Source organism: Ambystoma mexicanum, chromosome 14, assembly GCF_040938575.1.
Source record: "Ambystoma mexicanum isolate Mex_15411 chromosome 14, UKY_AmexF1_1, whole genome shotgun sequence".
Classification (NCBI taxonomy): Eukaryota; Metazoa; Chordata; class Amphibia; order Caudata; family Ambystomatidae; genus Ambystoma; species Ambystoma mexicanum.
Window position 1 is genome coordinate 38,205,304 of NC_090940.1, and position 14,263 is coordinate 38,219,566.

General features: G+C 48.5%; 2 protein-coding genes across 3 annotated transcripts in view; one reads left to right on the top strand and one right to left on the bottom strand.

The window, feature by feature from the left end:
* The window catches only part of NUBPL (NUBP iron-sulfur cluster assembly factor, mitochondrial), a 228,557-nt gene extending 218,349 nt beyond the window's left edge, over positions 1-10,208 (bottom strand). The window contains exon 1 of the mRNA XM_069638468.1: positions 10,104-10,208. The gene's annotated coding sequence lies outside the window, so the exon portion shown is untranslated. The remainder of the gene's footprint in view (positions 1-10,103) is intronic.
* The window catches only part of DTD2 (D-aminoacyl-tRNA deacylase 2), a 63,189-nt gene continuing 59,002 nt past the window's right edge, over positions 10,077-14,263 (top strand). Inside the window, exon 1 of one of the 2 annotated variants that reach the window (XM_069638470.1) lies at positions 10,077-10,196. The gene's annotated coding sequence lies outside the window, so the exon portion shown is untranslated. Of the gene's footprint in view, positions 10,256-14,263 lie in introns of both variants that reach the window. The other variant, XM_069638469.1, reaches the window with a different exon arrangement.

Genomic DNA, 14,263 nt, shown 5'->3' on the forward strand with positions numbered 1-14,263 from the left:
CAATTATTAATGCATATTGGAATCCAGTAGCAATAAATGATGCTAACTTTCTGGACGGCGTCTTTCTGACAATCGACAGAACCGCCGTAAAATTCCCCAAAATCAGTTTTATCATCTGTGGAGACCTTAATATACATCTGTATACTGCAGAAGGCGTAAGGAGACAATCACATTTACTATCAACAAGAGCTCTTCGCTGGTCAAAAGAGATTGGCATGAGGGATCTAGAACTAATAAATCAGCCCTATGATAAACAAAACTGCCTTCTGCCAACCTGGTCATCCAGAAAGACGACTGCAATTATTGATTACATATACCTGTCTTCAGATATAAACAATAAGTTAGTAGGATTGCAAGTATTCCCTACCATCAAAAGCTACCACTCAATGCTCAAGATCTCAGTGGCAGGAGGAAATGTAACATATGCAGCCCCCTCTCCTACCTTGCTGGAAATAACAGGAGCAACAACCAGATTAAGAATCAGCAATAACCAGTTGGCCGCCATCCCACAGCTCTTTCAACAAACAGAGATGCCAGACGAACTTAAAATAAACTACGACTGGATCCTGATTCCGTATCAAATGAAACAGAGCACTACAGAGAAACAACTCACCGTCATTATTATAATCCAGAAATAGTATTAAAAAAAAAAACCTTTGACAAAACATTCGGAAGTGTTCAAAGGATCCCACCGCAGAAAACCTTAAAAAGATTAAGAATGCTAAGCAAGCCTATAGAAATTGGAATAAAACGAATGTGTTTAAGTTACAACAAGATGACGCAGAAGCTATGCTAGCTACACTGCGTAACAAAAATCTGAGATCCCTCTGGAACCTACTAAACAACAATGCAAGACAGCAGCATTTGATGGTAGCCAACGTCACAGAAAAGAACTGGATCGCACACTTCGTGAATCTCTATAAAGATCGAACCCAAAATGAACACCTGGATAAAATTCCCAGCACAAACAAATGGACCATTACCTGGGAAAAAGAGCAATTTGTAGAGATGATCCACAATCTAAATGTATCCAGAGCACCAGGTCCTGATGGATTATCTAATGCCGCCTTGAAATGATATCCAGAGACTTGGGCGAACCTTCTGGACCACATTCTAACTTTGGTGAACTCATTAAAGGTGCTACCCACCACCTGGACTAAAGCGGTATTGATACCGATCTATAAACAGGGCAACAGAGATGATCCTGCCAACTTCAGACCCATTGCCCTCTTAGACCCTTTAGGCAAATTATTTGCAAGCTATCTCCTTAAAAAGCTGTCCACCTGGGCTAAAGCGACCAACCGCTTCGATTGTTGACAAACAGGATTCATTCCAAAAGTTGGGACGAACGTGAACCTGTTTATTCTAAATGTTCTAAAACATGAAGCATTAACATCTAAAACCGCTCTTTACGCGGCCTTCATAGATCTGCATATGGCCTTTGATGCCATAAACAGGAATATCTTGTGGAACAAGCTTGCGAGTTGGAAATGCCCTCCAGAGATATTGGAACCCATTAAGTTACTCTATTCCAATACTACAATTTCGATTAGATTAACGAAAGAAGGAACCACTACTGACTCTATAACAACTTGGCATGGTCTAAAACAGGGCTGCCCTCTGGCAGCAACGTTATATAACCTATATACAGCTGACTATTCTTCAAATATCAAATCACATCCTCTGAATCCACCGAAAATCAACTCAGTTCTGATCCCATATTTGATGTATGCTGGTGACATAGTACTCCTTGATAAGACACCCTCAGGATTACAGGAAAATCTATGTATGACAGAAACATACATGAAAGCTAACGAATTATAGATCAATATAAAAAAAAAAAACTATGTCATTAACTACCCATCAAAATACAAAGCATCGATATTGGCCAGTGTAACTACTTTCAAATACCTAGGTGTTGTGCTGAACCAACATAAGGCAGAAATAGCCTGGGCTACTACACTGGAGACTAAAATTCAATTGCTAGTCCGACAAGGGGTGATGCTACACAAGCGCTTTGGCAAATTTTCGCTCAAACCAATTGTAGCCTTTTATCGCCAGAAAGTCATCCCTATAATTATCTATGGGAGTGAAGCTATGATTACACCTACCCTCATAAACTGGCAAAAGCTCAAAGCTATTTTCTGGCATAAGATCTTGCAGCTCCCCAAGAACTTTCCTATGCCCCAAATTCGCTTTGAGGTAGCATTGCAATCTCTCGCCTCACTAGTTCTTTGGAAGCAGTTAGATTTCCTACGAAAAATCATAAATGGGGAACACATTCCAGCCTTACAAATTCTACATGAAATGCCTCAGGCGATGAATAATACAGTGTTGAAACAGTGGAAGTCACGACTTTTCTTGGCCATGGTAAAAGAAGACATTACTGTCGAAATGCTCATCAAACGGCCACAACGTGCAAAGATTAAGCTGCAACGCAATGATTGGCACAAAACAACAGAAGAGAAAACTAGGTATAACAAGAACTTACTTTCTCCATTTGACATACGAGCCCTGAATGAACTTCCACAGTATCTGGCACTCTTTCCTGATCCTACTATCCGAACAATCTTCATGAAACTTCGCTTTAACATCCTGCCGACGCGACAAAGACTAGCCCACAACCACAAAGTACCAAAGATGAACAATTCTGTCGATATTGCAAGGATATAGATGCCACAGAATACCTCAAACATTTAATCATGGTATGCCCTGCACTATCCGCCAAGAGAGCCCTCTACGGAGAAGCATTTAACATTGCCCAGCATCAAGAGGAGGGAGATAACAGATGGCAAAAGCTTCTTGGAAGCAAAAACAAAAAAATTATTTTCACAATCGTCCAATTCCTGGTTGACATTCTAGACTATAACCAAGAATGAAGCATATAGTCAGCACTGTGAAATGTATTTATTTTGCTTTTTCCTTTTTTTTTTCTAAATATTGTAAACCAACGATAAATGAAATGTGTATGATAATTTAAATGATAAGTTTATATATAAACTATATCATTTTAATAAAAAAAAAAAAATTAAAAAAATATATTTATTTTAGGGGGGAGAAACTGAAAAATAGCAATATTTTGCATTGGAAAATCAGGAGCCTGCCTAAATCGGGGGGTGGTATGTATGAGTGAATGTGGATTACTATGGTTTATGAGTACCTGGCGTGGCATGGCTTTCTTCTCCCAGCCAATGGGGAGGCTCGGAGCAGGGGTATTACCATACAGTAATCCCATCGCTCTGAGCCTCCTCAGGGCTGGAAGCTGCCATCTCCCCCCACCGAGGATCAAGTTAAGTGCCACCCCGCATCTCCTACCTCACCTTTGCTACAGATTCCCTCCCTCTCGTTCCCGCCCCACTTACCTTCTTCTTTCTGGTCCTTTTCGGGAGCAAACGTGCCCCCAGCGTGTCCGCTCCCGATCTGTGACACACTGCCATACAAAGGGAGAAGTGACTAACCTTCTCCCGTTCCATGGTGGGCATATATATTTTTTCTGGGAGTTGTGAAATGTTTCACGACTCCCAAAAAGATTCTATTAGTACTCCAGTCCAACAGGCCTGAGTACTAATAACAATAAACCCCTCACCAGGGGGGCATAACTTCGTCAGGTAATGCCCCAGGGCTTTTGTTAAGGCCATCACGATGGCAATGCCAACAGTTTGGGCTCTTGTGAAGGCATGGGAAAGGCACTGCCAGGCACTACCGTACCATACCTGCCTAACCTCCGGAATTTTCCAGAGACTCCGGAATTTTAAGCATATCTCTGGGTCTCCAGAAAAGTCCCTTGAATCTCAGGAATTTTGACATTCTTTCCGGGTACCGTCACCCGAGATTTTGAAGCCCCTGAGAGGGAGATTTCAGCACCGAAATAGGGAAAATGCATTTTCCCGTAGGAATGGATTGGGGATATTGTTATTTTTGGTGGGAGACAGTAAAAAATAGCACTGTTTTTAATGAAAAAATCGGAGTCTCCCGCCTAAATCGAGAGGGTTGGCATGTATGCGTCACATTCGCCACCTGATTGGCTGCCGACGTTAGCCAATCGGGTGGAGAAGTGGGAGGTACCCGGAAACGGCGCAAAGTGTTCGTGCCCACTGCCTGCACCACTATATGAGGCCGCTTGTTGTGGCCTTAAAGGATGACAGGATGCTGTGCAAGGGTATAACTGTCTTTATTGTGAGACAAGGGGTGAACCTTTGGTTGTCCTAAAACAGGGTAAACAATTACTCACAGTTCAGTTCTCTGTTCAGTTCAGTTCACTGTTCAGGAACTCCCCAGTTGACTCACTGGGAAGTGGGTGTGCTCAACGATAGCACGCTGCAAGCTTCTAGGGCCCCCAGGTAACCTCCTGTGGCTGTGGACTTACGCCCTAGAAGCTGGAGTATGAGGCTACTCAGGATCTCATGTCAATCGCTTTCTTATAATGTTTAGTGGCTCCTCATAAGGAGCAGCGCTCGCCGGCACGACTTGCCTGGCTCACTGCAAGCCTCCGACTGGCGCCAAACGCTTCTCGCAGAGCGCGGGCTCGCGAGATCCCGTTGGGCCGAGATCTCGCAAGACCGCGCCCCCGCAGTCACGTGACGTCCCCACACACCTCCTTTGCTGGGAAAAAGGATGGATGGTCACTCCATGACAAAGTCTGCAAACTTGCTGGGTTTCCTTTTCTCTCTCTGTGGTCTGCCTTGATCTGGATGTGGGGCAGGGGTGCGAGAGTATTCTTGGGAAGGTGCGGGTGATTCTGGTTCTCCTTGCTTTGCCCTCCGATGTGACTCCCTGAGTGGGTTTGGGGAGTTGCTCCTGGAGGCTTCGCTGCCGTGGGGTGACTCTAAGGGATCTCTTTCTTTCTGGCGGGTGCTTTCGGATTGCCCTGGCAATTCGGGTGCCTCTTGTTGGTTTTGATCTTCTCCGGTCTCCCAGAGTGGCTGTTCAATGGATTCCTTCCTACGGTACATCGCCACTCTTTCTAGATTCCATTTCCTGCCATCGCTGGTGCAGATGTGGTTCGACCCTTTGGCAACGACCTCTATGGGACTGCTGTACCTGGAACCTGTCACCGTGTCTTTGTGGGGAAGACGAATCTTGACCAGGTCGCCTCTGTTGACTGCTGTGTGTCGAGCAGCCCGCCGCGTGTCTCCTTGAGCCTTCATGGTTTCCTTGTTCCGCTGCATGCGAAACACTACGTCTCCCATGTCCACATCTTCGTCAGCCCTCACTTGATGGAGCCACGGTGGTACCAGTGTGGATGCTGGCCTTCTCCCCCTTAGAAGATGGAATGGTGACACGCCGGTGACGGTGTTAGGGGTGATGCGGTGGGCCGCGACGGCCTCCTTGACAGTCTTGTATGGGTTTAGGCCCGAGGCATTCGCCAGTTGCAGTGCACCTTTGATAAAGCGGTTGGTCCGCTCGACCAGGCCGTTGGCCTGTGGGTGGTAGAGACTTGCTCTTCGCTGTTGAATATTGTTGTGCCTGAGGAATTTCTCCATTTCTCGAGAGAATAACTGGACGCCATTGTCCGTCACTATTTCCTCTGGAAGGCCTTCTCGCTGGAATATGGCGGTGAGTGCTTCAATGACTGTGTTTGTGGTGATGTCCGAAGTGAAGTCAACTTCGACCCATTTTGAGAAATAGTCGACGGTGACTATCCCGTATTTATGTTCTGGAGGCATGCCGTCCAGCGGGCCGATGAAGTCCAAGCCTAGTTTGCGCCAAACCCCTTTGGGGATTTCGGTGGGCAACATGGGGGCTTGTCTCACACACAGGCGCTTGTCGCTGTTTGTGCACTCATGACACCTTTCAACCATTAGTCGTATGTCCTGATCCATGCCTGGCCACAGTAGGCGTCGCGAATCCTGCGCATGGTCATGTTGCACCCGAGATGGCCTGAATGCGCTCTGCACAGAATTACTTTGCGAATCCCACTGGGTGGAATCACTTGGTCGCCTCTAGGAATGAGACCGTTCATGGCAGTGATTTCATCGTTCACCTTCCAGTAGGGACGTAGACCTTCGGGAATCGCTTTTTCATCAGGCCATCCTTCGCGGACCCAGGCTGCCACGCGCCGTAGGGCATCATCCTGCTCGAACTCCTCCTGCCAATGGCGCTCACTCAGGTCCATGTACTCGCCATTCCTCAAGTCACCTATGGAGGCCACGACGCATTCGTCTTCTAAGAATGTGGTGCCAGGGGTGGTCTGGTTCAAGAGCCTGGACATGCAGTCAGCTTGTGCATTTTTCCAGCCGGCAATGTGGGCTATCTCGTATGTATACTCTTGAAGTTTTGCGGCGATCCTGACCAGTCTCGGGGTAGCAGTCTTGGTGCCGCCTGGGCTCAACATGTGAATGAGGGGTTTGTGGTCTGTGACCAGTTTAAATTTTGTGCCCCAAACGTAGGATCTGAAGTAGTCGGCGGCCCAGGCACAAGCCAACATTTCTTTCTCCACGGTGGAGTAATTCTTCTCCGCTGACGATAGTGCTTTGGATGCAAAAGCCACAATATTTTCAGTGTCGCTCTTCTTCTGGGTTAGGGTAGCCCCCAGACCATACGCACTGGCGTCCGTAGTGATGCAGGTGTCCCATTCAGGGTTGAAGGGTTTCAGGCAAGGTGCGTGTATAATCCTACTTTTGATTTTAGCAAATGCTCCATCTTGCTCTGGGCCCCAGGAGTATGTAGCACCTTTCTTCAGAAGCTCCCTCATGGGGGACGTGGTTTCGGAGAACCTTGGGACGAATTTTGCGTAGTACTCCGCTAGGCCCAGGAATGAGCGGAGTTGTTCTCTGGACATCGGGGACGGGGCATCTGCTATGGCTTCCATAAGGTTCTTCTTGGGGCTCACCCCTTCGCTTGAGATGCAGTACCCAAGGTATTCCACCTTGCTCGCTCGGAAGACACATTTCTCGTGGCGAAGATGAACGCCTGCATCTTGAAGCTTGCTCAGGACCGCCCTGAGTACTCTGTCATGAGTCTCATTGTCCTTTGCATACACGAGGATGTCGTCCTGAAAGAATGCAACGTTTGTGAGTCCTTTGAGTAGGGAATTCATCATTCTCTGAATTGCGGACGCTGCCGAAGACAGCCCGAACGGCATGCGGGTGTATTGAAAAGTGCCGAAGGGAGTGATGAACGCCGTAAGGGGGCGCGAAGACTTGTGTAATGGAATTTGGTGATAGGCGTCACGCATGTCTAGCTTCGAGAAGACTGCCGCTTCTTTCATCATTAGGACAAACTCGCTGATGCTGGGGAGCGGAAAGCTTTCAGTGACCACCTCAAGATTCAGACTTCTCAGGTCTATGCATATTCTGAGGTCGTTGCTGGACTTCTTCTTGACTAAAACCACCGGATTCAGCCACTCTGAGGATTCCACTGTCTCGATGGTCCCTTCTTCGACCATCTTCCGGAGATGAGCATCCAACGCAGGTCTCGTCGTGGCGGGCACCGGTCTAACACTTGTGTTTCACGGGTACTGCATTGGGTTTCAAACGAATCTTGTGAGCGAAGTTTCTCACTTTCCCCGGTCTCTCAGAAAACAGGTTTGGGAACATCTCCTTGTAGTCTTGCGCTGCTCCTGAGGAGACCATAAGCACCTGTTCCGGAGTGCTGGGGTCTAGTTTGATGCTGAGTCTGTGTTGATCGTCCCATCCAAGCACAGCTGGACCTTTGGGTGAGAAGTACACCTTGATGGTGGTGGTCCTCCCTTTGAATTCAATTTGGGCTTTGATGTACCCCAGTAAGTCGACGGTTGCTCCTCCGAAGACCATCGGTTTCTGCCTGGTGGACATGATCTCCACCTTTGCTTGTCCCATCATCTCCTTGTACGTGTCGATGGGGAGGATTGTGAGGTCCGATCCTGAGTCTGCCATGACACGTGTTTCCATGCCGTCCACTCTAATGGTGCAGTGGGGCTTTTCCCTCCTGGCGTGGAGGGCATTGACCATGACGACCATGGGTCTGTCCTGTAGCTCGTCATCGTTGCTTGAAGCTTGGTCGCCATCGACGCGGGAGACAGTTCTTCCCCGCCAGGTGCATGCTGGGGCCACGTGGCCGAAGCGTCCGCACTTGGAGCACTCCTTATTCCCGGCGGGGCAGTCACGATCGCTCGCCATGTGTTTGGTGCTGGAGCATCTGTAGCATTTCGGCACTTCCCTTTGCCTGGGGCCTTTTTCTCCTGGACTGTCACGGGGCTGCTTGTCTCTGCGCCCTCTCCACTGCAGCGCTGTAAACTCGGGTACGGGTCGATGACTTCCCGCCTCTTTGCGCCTGTTGGAGGTTTCTTCTTCCGCCCTGGCAATTTGGATGGCGTTGTCGAGGGTCACTTCCTTTTCTTGTATAAGCTTGTCCTGCACTTTCCTAGAGTTGGTGTGCACGACCAGCATGTCGCAGATGACCTGTTCTGCGTTGTCGCCGAAGGCGCATAAGGATGCTAGCTCCCTCATCCTGGTGATGTAGTCGTCCACGGGTTCACTCCCTTCTTGTTTGCGAGTGTAGAACCTTAGCCTGTGCAGCACCACGTTCTCCTTATTGGTGAACCGCTTCACAATGCGACGGATTGCCTCTTTGTAGACGTTGTCGTCGTCATCCTCCACTGGTATGGCTGTCAAACTGGCAAAGATGCGCTGTCCCTCAACCCCCATTGCGTTCAGCAGCATCGCCTTCTTCCTGGCAGGGGCATATCCTGTGCCGCCTACGGCCTCCAGATACGTGGAGAAGAGGGGCTCCCACTGCATCCACGGAATCGCCGGGGTCCCGGGTGAGCGGAGGAACGCAGGGGGCGGTGTGGCGCCTTGCATGGTGGGTCCGTGATTGTTGGGATATCCTTGTCGCCAGTTATGTTGTGGCCTTAAAGGATGACAGGATGCTGTGCAAGGGTATAACTGTCTTTATTGTAAGACAAGGGGTGAACCTTTGGTTGTCCTAAAACAGGGTACACAATTACTCACAGTTCAGTTCTGTTCACTGTTCAGGAACTCCCCAGTTGACTCACTGGGAAGTGGGTGTGCTCAACGATAGCACGCTGCAAGCTTCTAGGGCCCCCAGGTAACCTCCTGTGGCTGTGGACTTACGCCCTAGAAGCTGGAGTATGAGGCTACTCAGGATCTCATGTCAATCGCTTCTTATAATGTTTAGTGGCTCCTCATAAGGAGCAGCGCTCGCCGGCACGACTTGCCTGGCTCACTGCCAGCCTCCGACTGGCACCAAACGCTTCTTGCGGAGCGCGGGCTCGCGAGATCCCGTTGGGCCGAGATCTCGCGAGACCGCGCCCCCGCAGTCACGTGACGTCCCCACACCGCTTCTGACGGGCAGCATTCACTGACTTTTTTTTTCTCCCTCAATGCGACCCGCCACCGCTGAAATAATGCTGCTTTCAATCAATGACATGGATTAAAAGCAGCATTATTTCGGCTGCAGCGCCGCCTTCATTTTGCTTACTATAGCATTGAATGAATGATTTTCAATGCTATAGTAAGCAAACTGAAGGATACAACAAGTGAGTTTACCTTTTTGACAGGTGGGCGGGGCATGTGGGTAGAGCTGTGTGCAAACGGGCAGAGTCTTGTGTGGCTGTGGGCAGGGCATACATCTCAGGAATTTTGTTTTTCAAATATAGGCAGGTATGTGATGTACTGGTATTAACTGGCCATTGATGGTAGCAGGTGCAAAATGGTGCAAGTACCTGGGCATCTTACATAGACAGCAAAACGTTTGGCTTTGCCAATGTTTTTAACAAGACTTCAGTGAAGGACAGTGCTTATAAAACGACTGGCTGAAGGCAAACCTGGTTAACAGCTCCAATTAAGTTATTAACTCTGGGAAGACTGCTTTGAAAAAACACTGCTTGATTAAAACAAGCTAAAATAGTTCATGTGCAGTGGGTTAATAAACGAATAACACGTCCAAGCTTCGTGTCTCTCCTCTAATGCCCTTTCCCCGCATCTGTACTCTAATTTAAGCGCCGCCTACTATACTGGAACACGAAACCGTCTGCCAGAGTGAGAGAAACAGAAATGGCATCAGTGATAGTTAGTGTCCACGTTCTGAGAGAGGGAGAGGGCGCTCCCTCCGAGCTCGCGGGCCCCCTTTAAGATGGATGCCAGGTTGCAAACTGGTACCTGCTGTCCTTTTTTTATGTCGTGTCACCTCCGGCAGGGCCACGCCCCCCAAAGCTCTCTGAACACGCCCATCCGTGCTCGTGAACAAGGCAGGTGAGTGGTCGCTCTGGATTGAACAGTCTGCGCGCGCGCGGCTGTCGCTGCTGAGGCAGGTGAGGGGCCGTGATGGTGACGTAGGGACGGAAGAGGGAAAAGCTGTAACGAGGAATGGAGTCCTGGGGAGGGGGGAGGTATGAGAGGAAGAAGAGGGACGTGGACCGCTGTTCACGGGCAACCAGGCGTGAAAGAGGAATAGAGGCGGCCATGGGGCACGTAGATAAAGAAGGCTGTCAGGACTCCATCCATACCCGGGAACCCCATGCATGCCAACGTGGCCCATTTCATTCTTGAGATCATGGGACTCCAGTCCAGGTTTTACTTTGTATTCTGGGGCTTGCAGTCCTGGGTTTATGATGGGACTGGTCCAGGACGGCAAGTTGCAGAATACAACGTAAAACCAGGACTGGCGGACTTTAACCAACATCACTGGGCATGCTCGCGTGTATGCAACCCTATGGATCTATGCAGTGGGATTTCCTCCTACAGATTTTAGTGACAGATCCTCCTGCATGTGTGTCTATCCCAGGATAACGTACATGTGTACTTTAAGCTCTTCCAAGGCGTCTTTATAAGTTGCAGTCGTTCAAAAGAATTTGCTAAGCATATGGATATTACACATACATTTCACATTTCCTAACACATTCCTCACAGCATTCACTTATTTCCTGTCTGCTCCATAAGGAGTAACCTCGCTTGTCAGAGAATGGTAGTAGCCGCTAACTTATTTACAAAGCTCTCCAGTTTCCTCATTCCATGTGCTAGAAAAACATCAAGCTCCTGTTTTTTTCCCCTTGGCATTCTTGAATTTATAGTTTTTCTTTTCCAATCGAAAAGAAGAATTGCAAATCCCATCATTCCAAGGAAAAAATAGGTCTGGATGGCTTACTCACACGTGGGGTTAGGTAATTTGAGATCGGGGCAGAATTGGAGGTCAACAGCAGCCCCGGCATGATGGGTCTCCAGGCCAGTTCAAATGCATTTAAAATAGTCCACTACATTACTGTGAACGCCTCTGTTCTGGGAAGCCTTGCCACAAAAAAGACATCTTATAAACCCATTGCTATGATGCCTGTGTCACCAGGTAATGTATTACTCTGAATCAGCATACCAAAGCAGTGCGCAAAGAAACCTAATACTTTGCTCGGGCCGCCTTGGGTTTGTGCTAGCAGGGTGTTAATGGTCAAGCCCATACATGAACGTGGGTGTTAGCAAACCCAGAAAGAACACATTATTTAGTCCTCATGTGGTGCCTTGAACATGTTATCTACAGTGTATGCACAGATCCCAGCAGGAAGCACCTTACACAGTGATCTATATATCCTGCAATGGAGCACAAGGTGTGTAGATGTGTTGGACCAGTCACCAGCCCTCTATGTACACTGGTGACTATGGGAAGGTACGCCAGAAAGTTTCACATGCCCTATAGTTAATTGTTTTGGAAAGGATGAGGTGACCCTTGGCTTGAAAGAGAACGGATTTGACAGATTGTCATTTGGTGGGGACGCGATAGCCTGAACCTTTAACCTATTTTATTAATAGAATGATGCAGGTGATTATTTTTGAATTGGAGGCCTGCTAGTTAAACCCCCTTTCATAATTCTCCATGCCAAAATCCAAAGTGCACTCATATGTCTCAAGACATGTCAGGCAACAGCCCTACATTGGCATCAAGGCAGGGTCAAAAGTCATGTGCATTGCTGAACTCTTCTGGAACACACAGTTTCAAAGACGAAGATAATAATTATGTAGCTGGCTGTTTGGTGGCACAGTTAACTGTAAATATCCATGGCTAGTTATGACAATGGCTGCTGATGTTACACAATGAAACGGCCACAGCATTTGGATGTCATAGTACTGTCCACTTGGTAATGTGATTCACTCAGGACAGGGCTGTATGTGCGTTAGCTGTCTGGTCTGGATGTACTATGCTGGACCCTCGATTCTTTGCTAAAATACAGGGTATATGGGGGTTCATATGGCACAACACGAGGGACAGAATAGTGTTATGGAAATTGCATAACACGTATGCATAACACGTATGACCAAGGGTGCATTAAATTGTGCAATTTCAGGGTGTACTATCTGGCCAGCCAACTACAATATGTGGCGAGGTGGCTATCGGAAGACTCCACATCGGAGTCCAGGTTGTTGAGGGCTGAATGCATCCCGTTTTTCCTGAAAGAATGGATATGGTTGCCAAAATCACAGCGAGGCGGAGATACAATGTTAAGATGGATTTCTGAACTCTGTCTTGGAGAGGCAGAGGTTCAGAAGGCCAGCCTAGTTTCTTGGAACAGGGTAACCTCTGGACAAGCCAGACCAACCAGGGTAGCGATTGCGGCGGTCAAGACTAGGTCTCAAGAGGGGTGAGGGTGACTGAAAGCCCGCAATGAGCACACAAAGCAAGGACACTTACAAATTACTCCAAGCAGGTGTTATATTAAAAATATAGACACATTTATTACAAGGCCTTTGTAACATTGACCGTAGCGAGAAATCACAATAAAACTCAAGTAAACCAACACATACCAAACCAATACAATATATATACAAATACAAACTAGTCTAACGAGTTAGACGCATGAAATGTGTAGACCACCTAGATGGGGAGGAAAACAGGCAGTGCAAATAATAATTAGACCCAGTCCGCCTTCAGAGGCACCTAACTAAAAGGAAGTCCAAGCCCTACGAAGAGTGGAGCTTTGTGCTCAAAGTACCTGCACACGCTGGTGCCAACGGGCAAAAGGGGAGTCTTTTCGAGGGAATCGGGCAGTTTAGTTCGATGTTCAATTGAAGATGAACAGAGCTCCGCGACTCAAGCGCAGCCTCCACTGGGCAGAAGCAGAGCGCAAGTACGGAAAGGCGTGCTGTTAGACACAGCGGGGAAACGCTATGGCCTCCTGCAGGAGGGCGACCAGTTCCTAGCGATGCTACTCACCGGTCCCCGATGCAGGCAGACCCAGGCTTCTCCGCGTCAGGTTCAGATACGAGCAGGGGACGGAGCGGCCGTGTGTATTTCAGCCCAATGTAAACTACTCACTTCAGACCTGGGAATGCCAAGTGTACGAATCGTGTGAGAGTGACAAGGACTCGTAATACAACACAACCTGGCGGCGGTTACAGAGCAAGACTCCTGGGTAGGCTGGTCAGTCTGCTGGATGGCCCAGAGACACTTCCGAAGGCTTACGTGCAGGAGATGGTGAAGATGCCGAGAATAGTTGTTCCCACTATTCCAAGGGTCGAAGTACCAGTACAGGCCTTCTCGTTCGATCAGAGGTAGAAAGGGTTTCACAAAGCGACAGCAGTGCAGAGGAGCAGTCCTTCAGCGGGTCACCAGCGATTCCTCGGTTCAGCCTCGTGGTTGCAGGATACTTGGCTCCTGTATTCCTTTGTTTGTGAGAACTCAGGAGATCGACATGGTAGTGGTGTTTCCAGCCCCCTCTTATGCACGGTTCCCTTCGCGCCAAAACGGAGGGGACCCAATGGGAGATCTGCTCATAACACACACCATATGTGGACCTATCATGGACCACGGGGGTCCCAGGCATTTACGACACCCTAGACTCTCTGGCGCCCAGGATGTGTATTGGGACCAGACATCCCAGCCCCCATCCTGGAGGCACACACAAGGCCTGTAGAAGCCTGTGAAAGCATCTATGTTTCGCAGGAAAGTACATGCCCAAATAAGGAAGGCCCCGGGTCGGCTCGACCTAGGGGAGGTGAAGGGGGCAAGACGGTCAGCGGCCAGGACAAAGAGCCTCGTGGTCTGGCCATTTTGGAAGCCAGGCCATCATTTTGGGCTAAGCGCGAGAAACGTGCTTAAACGCCAAAAGGAGCTCAAAAACACAAGAAACGATCGCTGCCACCAGTCCCGTCTGTGATTCACTTGCACCGTTCATTAACAATCCAAAGAGAGTATCTAGGGCCTGTAGAAGCCTAGAGACCCAAGAGAGCAGTAACTTAGCTTACAGTGCCCTCTTGTGCCATGTTGCGCGAAAGCTGCAACATGATAAAACTACGGAAAACAATGTTTCCCGGTACTGACTGTTTTAAGGGCATGT